Here is a 6827-nt window from a genome sequence, read left to right as displayed (position 1 = left end):
GGATTCTTATACCATAAGGGAAGATTAGTCGTTGCAAAAATCCTTGATCTTAGAGAGTCTATTATGATTGAGGCCCATAGGTCTAAGTTTGTTGTACATCCTGGAAGCACAAAGATGTACCAAGATTTGAAAAGACAATATTGGTGGGAAGGTATGAAGAGAGACGTGACTAACTTTGTAGCTAAGTGTATGGTTTGCCAATAGGTTAAAGCTGAGCACCAGAGACCTTCAGGACTGCTTCAACCTTTACCTATACCAGAATGGAAGTGGGACGAGATCACGATGGACTTTGTGATGGGATTACCATTAACACCATTAAAGCATGACACTGTCCGGTTGATTGTCGATCGTTTGACCAAATTTGCTCATTTCATTCCAATTAGGAAGGATTATAAGGTTTCTAAACTAGCTCGACTTTATGTGGATAATATACTTCGACTGCATGGGTTACCTTCCAACATTGTTTCTGAGAGAGATCCTCGATTTACATCAAGGTTTTGGCGAGCGTTGCAAAAAAAAATCTTTTGGAACTGAACTTAACTTGAGCACCGCTCACCACCCTTAGACAGACGGATAATCTGAGAGGACTATCCAAACTTTGGAGGACATGCTTCATTCTTTTATTTTGGATTTTGGGGGTAGCTGGGGAGAACACTTGTCATTGGTGGAATTCACTTATAAAAACAGCTACCAGGCCAGTATAGGCATGGCTCCTTATGAGGCCTTATATGGGAGACCATGCAGATCACCTTTGTGTTGGGCAGAACCAGATTAACATGTCACAATTGGATATCAAATTGCTAGTACTCACTACTACAAAAACAGTTTTTTAGGACTAGCATTGCGAGTCCTAAAAAATATTTTAGGACTCGCGAGGCACAAGTCCTCTATTTGAGAGCCTTAAAAACTAAGGTTTTTTAGGACTCGCAATGCAAGTCTTAAAAAACTGTGCGAGTCATAAAATATCTGATTGAGTGCCTTTAATTAAATTTTTAGGACTCGCAATGCGAGTCCTAAAAAATCTGGTTGAGTGCCTTTAATTAAGTTTTTAGGACTCGCATTGCTAGTCCTGAAAAATTTTATTTTTAGTTTTTTAAAAATAATTTATTTTTATTTTAAATTAAAAATAACTTTTTAAATGAAACATTTATATACAAATCTGAAAACTTATAAATTAAAATAACAAAATTTGTACATTATTTTCAATGAGACACAACAATTAACAGCCATTCTAATTAATTCTAAAGATAAACAACAATTTTATATAATTAAATCTACATGAGTCCATAAATTTTCTTAGAAAAACCGGCAGCATATCAACTGCAAATCGGACATTCCCAAATTTTAAAAACCTGCAAACACAACATATAAACAAAATCAGACAGTCCAGAAACAAACGCAACATATTAGTTAAACATTAACTAATTTGAAAATGAAACACAAAATACCTAAACTATTAATATACCCTAAAAACATACCCAAAATAAAATAAATTGATAATCTGAAATATTAATCTATACACTAAAAACATACCCAAAATAAAATTCAAATCAATATATATATAATTCAGAAATAACATTTATATATTGAACAAATATTAAATCAATATATATATATAATTCAGAAATAACATTTATATATTAAATCAATATATATAACATTCAGAAATAACTACCGTGGTGGACGGAGGCGCCGAGAACCACCAGTCGTCGTCGACGTCAAGCCCCAGCCTTGCACCAATGAGCCCCTACGTCGCCCGAAGCCGTCGGCGAGAAGAACCACCTAGACCGAGCATGCGTCGGTCGAAGCTTGAAGTCGTCGCCCCTGCATCGCTCGAAGCCGTAGTCGTTGCCGAGAACCACCCATCCCGAAAGTTCTCGCCCCTGCGTCGCTTGAATCTGCCGCCATCGCCGAGAACCACCCAGCCCGAAGATTTGCGCCACCGTCGGTCGTCGTTCGCAACTGTTGATGATGAGTGGCTAAGGGCTGAGTTCTTTCTGTTGAAGAAGAAGAAGAAGAAGGAAGGAGGTGGCTGAGTTTTTCTGTTGAAGAAGAAGAAGAAGAAGGAAGGAGGCGGCTGAGTTTTTCTGTTGAAGAAGAAGAAGAAGAAGAAGGAAGGAGGCGGCTGAGTTTTTCTGTTGAAGGAGAAGGAAGGAGGTTGAAGAAGAAGGAAGGAGGCGGCAGCAGATCTATTAGCTTATTAGGGTTAGGTATATATTATGTATATGATATAACATTTAAAAAATAAAAATGAAATGTTAAAAAAAAAACATATTGTTAAATATTATTTCCCAAACACATAATAATTATTTCTTATTAATTATTTCCTAATAAATAATTAATTAAATGAGAACACTTAAAAAAAATTGGTGGGAATTCAAAATTCAAAATTTTATGATACACATAAGTTTTTAGGACTCGCGAAGAATGTTTTTAGGACTCGGAATGCGAGTCCTAAAAACATTCTTTTAGGACTCGCAGCGCGAGTCCTAAAAAGCTCCAACTTTTTAAAATTCAAAATTTTATGATACACATAAGTTTTTAGGACTCGCAAAGTCTAGGAGGTGTTTGTTTAAAAAAAAAACTCAAACTTTTAGGACACACATAGTTTTTAGAACTCGCTCCGCGAGTCCTAAAAGGTCCAGGAGACTTTTTTAGGACTCGCATTTATGGGAGTGTCCTAAAAATGTGTTTTTGTAGTAGTGACTACTGGGAAGATCAAAGTATTTTTTTTCCAAGAGAGACTTAAGGTTGTTCAAAATTGTCAGAAGAGTTATGCCGATCTCCTTCGATGAGAAGTTGAGTTTGAGGTTGGTGACTATGTCTTCTTGAAAGTTAGTCCCATGCGTGGTGTGACGGGATTTGGAGTGAAGGGTAAGCTAGCCCTGAGGTATATTGGACCTTTCGAGGTTATCGAAAGGGTTGGGGAGGTCGCTTACCAATTGAACTTACCAGCATGGTTGGGGGCATGTTCACAATGTGTTCCATGTGTCGATGCTGAGGAAGTATACTCCAGACCCATCGCACATCATTGAGTATGAGGCTATCCCTATTCAAGAGAACGTGACATATGAAGAACAACCTATCAGAATTTTGGCGAGAGAGTTAAAGGTGTTAAGGAATAGAGGGATTCTCGTAATCAAGGTCTTATGGAAGAACCAAAGAGAAGACGAGGCTATTGGAGAGTCAGAGTCGGAGATGTATGAGAAGTATCCTCATTTGTTTAATTTTTAGTTTGAGGTTGTACTTTGAAAATTTCGGAACGAAATTTCTTTAAGGAGGGAAGAATGTGAAAACTCAGAAAAGAAAAAAAAAAAGAAAAGAAGAATATATGTATATATTATTTAAGTGGTGGGACCCACTTGTTTTAAAAATAAGCATATTTTTTTCTTTTCTTTTCTTTTTCTTTCTTTTTCCTTTTTCTTCCCGAGCACTCTCTTCTTCTTCTTCTCTCGGCAACCGATGGCAAGACACCAGACCCAACCACCACCGCCCACCATTTTTGACGCGCGGCAGCTCATCGGTTTCGCCTTGCTCCGGCGACCTCAACTGCCAAGCGGCACCGCCCAACTCGCCATCAATCGTTCGTAATCGCCAGTCAAAGTTTTGGTCCGTCAACTTTGACTGTGTTTTTCAGCCAACTCCGACCACCTCTTGACGAGTGGTTGATACCCTTGGAACCAGCGTGGAGAGAGAAACAAAACCCACTAATTCATTCTGGTCAACTCGCCGTTTTTCTCCGGCAAGATTTTGGGTATCTCCGCCCTTTGGAAGCGTTTTCCGGCGACACCGGAGGTCATTTGGGCGAAGGAGCTCTACTTTCGTGATGTACTCATCGAGAGGATCGTTTTGATATATGCCATGCATATATTCATCAACGTTTCCGGTACCGCCACCAACCGCTATAGTGCACCGCTTGGGTAAGGTTCCGGAACTTGAAATTTTAAATATGGTCATATTATATGTCATTGGACATGATTTTGAATAAGGAATGCTATGATGATAATCGTTTGCTCATTTGGTGCACGTAGGAAAAATGTAATATTAAAATCGGACTAAATCATTCTAAGATCATCGATAAGCTTAGGAGCGTTGCTTTGGGCTCGGATTAAATTCTAAGGAGGTATCTAAAAAGGTAGGAACTCAACTAGACTATTTGACTTATTTTACTCGTATCAAATTGCATTCAACATATTCCAATTTTGATATTTATAAAATGTTTGAAAAATGGAAAACTTAATCTGCATGTTTTTTGTTCTGTTCTGAGGGCACTGAGTGCCAAATATATTCTTTTGTTCACTTAATTATGTAGGTTATGATTTTTGGGTTATATTCAAATGTAGTTGTTATGCTGCCCAATTTTCTAAAATATAAAGGGAATATGTTTCTTTCTTTTCATGTTTACCTGCATTTGGTTATACCGATGAGAGCCATAGTGATCCTGATTTGTGCATGTTGTTGTTTCACGACCTAGTCTCTGTGTCACCATAGGTAGATCAGGTGTCCACTCACCTGTAGGTGTAAAGACCTAGCATCTGTATACAGGAAGTGTTCTGAGCCTCCCCATTGTGGTGGTTATCAGGTCCGGCTACCCGGTTTAGGATGTCAGATTTTCTATGGTGGGTAACGGAATCTAGGGGTCTAGTGGACGGTGTGATGTGCACTGGTAGCTATGCTCTTATGATTATTTGTGGTTTCTCTCTATTTTGGTTTATACATGATGATGTATGTTTTGTTTTAAAAAGCTAACCATGCAGGGGTTTTTATTGAACTTTTGAGTCCTATGTTGTTAGTTGCTTTCCTACTGGGCTTTATAAGCTCACCCCTATCTCTCCCATTCCAGGAGCCTAGTGACGCGAACGTAGAAAAGTGTGAATTATTGCTGAAGCCAATGTGTTTAGTGCCATAGTCCTATCTTTTGAACATTGTATGTATTTAATTTGGAACCTATCGATCTGTACATCTAAATTAGCTATGTCCTAGTTAGAAATGAGGAATGGTGGATGCTAAGTATTATTTTGGGTATTTTATGACTTATTAAATTTAACTGTTTGGTGACTACATAACTGTGGGGATATTATTATTCTATGTATTAAAATAAATGATCCTACTTTTATCCGTAATATTTTCATATATAATTATAGGAGTTATTCCATTGTTTCGACTTATAATTATAGTAATATTTAATATAAATTAAATGATCATTTATAAAGACTATTTTCCACCGAGGGTCAAAGTTTGACCTTTGACCACCCAAGTTATGGATATTACAAATCTGCCACGGCATAGGGCTCGGGTCGTGACAGGTATTGCTTACAATTTTCACGTAAGTCCATATTAATTACGTTAACCTCCTTTTTGTCAAAATATTACTGTGGCCTCCTAATTATGTAAAAAATTTAGGAATACTATTAATCGTTGCGATTGTTTATTTTTAGACGAAAAATAATAAAATTAGTTGACTTACATATAGTAATTTTTTTTTTATATATAATTAATTGTATTTTTTTGTTGGAAATATTCATCATTAGTTTAATTTTTTTTTAAGTGTAATGAAAAAAGAAAAGTAATTTTATTACTACTAAATGTACGTAGCCTGTATGATTGTAATTATTTTTAGTTCAAAACAAGATGCGAATTACTTAATAAGAAAGACAAAAGAAGTTAAAAGTGAATTTCTGAGCTCATCTACACCACAAATTATTTACGTATGCAACATTATTAATTACTATAGCATGCAACTTTTGAATATTTATATATAAATATTATAAGTAGCAATAAAAAAAATGTGAAACTACTACAGTTATACATCATTAATTTGTAATATTTTAGTCTAATTAAAAAACTACCTAATTGTTGCCACAAAAAATAATACCTATTTGTTATTTTAATTTGGCATTTTTATTAAATTATTTCCCCGCGATGTGCACAAGATTGGTTATACAATAAAAGAAATTGAACTATGATATGCTAATTAAGACAGTACTTTAGAATACTTGGAGAGAACCAAACGTATTCTTATTATCTTTTTTACGTCTATCTGAATCGTTTAAGATCATGTTATTTTGATTTTGAATTATACACTCTTTTTAATCAGGCACATTTGTTTAATAAATAAATAAATAGATGAAATTCATGATACGAGCATAAATTAATTATCTATTTCTAGTGGATTACTAATATATATGTAGCAAACAAAAATAGAATTTAGTCATGTATATATTGAAATTTGAGAGTATAATACAAAAACATCGCCTCTAATTTATTTGTAGCTTTCTAAATTGGACTTTATATGCTCCGTTTTATATATACAATAATAATGACCATTTTTCTACGCCACACTCTTTCTTCCCTTCTAGATTGTCAATACACTTCCACAAGGTCATGATCATTATGTCTTAAATGTTAATTAATGTAATACATTTTTTCAATTGTAATAAAATATAGGCTCGATCCAATCTAATTAACGTGTGAAGTCGATGGTTCTATATGCATATAAATATCTATCTATTTATTTTATATCAATCAAATAAAAATAAAATAATTAAACAGAGTAATGTCAAGGACTGACCATCTAGAAGTCCAAATAAAAGTGAAAAAATAAATATATACGCGTGTTGTGTAATTTCCCTTTCTATTCCTTTCAACTCATCGTACTTGTTACCACTCAAGACATTACTATTATATATACTTGCATTCTCTTCTTCAATTTCCACAAACCAAGCTTATATCTCATCTTAGAGAAATAAATTATTAAGAAAAAACATCAAGAAAAAGCTTGAGAATATTGTAAGCTTTTTAACATAGAACATCAGAAAAGAGAGAAT

At 34.9% G+C, this 6827-nt stretch overlaps 2 long non-coding RNA genes across 2 annotated transcripts; one reads left to right on the top strand and one right to left on the bottom strand.

Moving 5' to 3' along the window:
- Positions 1 to 1174: 1174 nt before the first annotated feature.
- Positions 1175 to 1738, bottom strand: LOC133815892 (uncharacterized). The gene is made up of 2 exons (XR_009884888.1): positions 1676 to 1738; positions 1175 to 1352 (listed from the first exon to the last, which is right to left on the bottom strand). It is a non-coding gene; the product is annotated as an uncharacterized LOC133815892 (long non-coding RNA).
- A 1617-nt stretch (positions 1739 to 3355) lies between these two features.
- LOC133815891 (uncharacterized) lies at positions 3356 to 5116 on the top strand. Its single transcript, XR_009884887.1, has 2 exons — positions 3356 to 4135; positions 4844 to 5116. It is a non-coding gene; the product is annotated as an uncharacterized LOC133815891 (long non-coding RNA).
- The last annotated feature ends 1711 nt before the right edge of the window (positions 5117 to 6827 follow it).

Source organism: Humulus lupulus, chromosome 2 (assembly GCF_963169125.1).
Source record: "Humulus lupulus chromosome 2, drHumLupu1.1, whole genome shotgun sequence".
Classification (NCBI taxonomy): domain Eukaryota; kingdom Viridiplantae; phylum Streptophyta; class Magnoliopsida; order Rosales; family Cannabaceae; genus Humulus; species Humulus lupulus.
The sequence above is the reverse complement of the archived record's forward strand: the minus strand, read 5'-3'. Positions and strand labels throughout refer to the sequence as shown.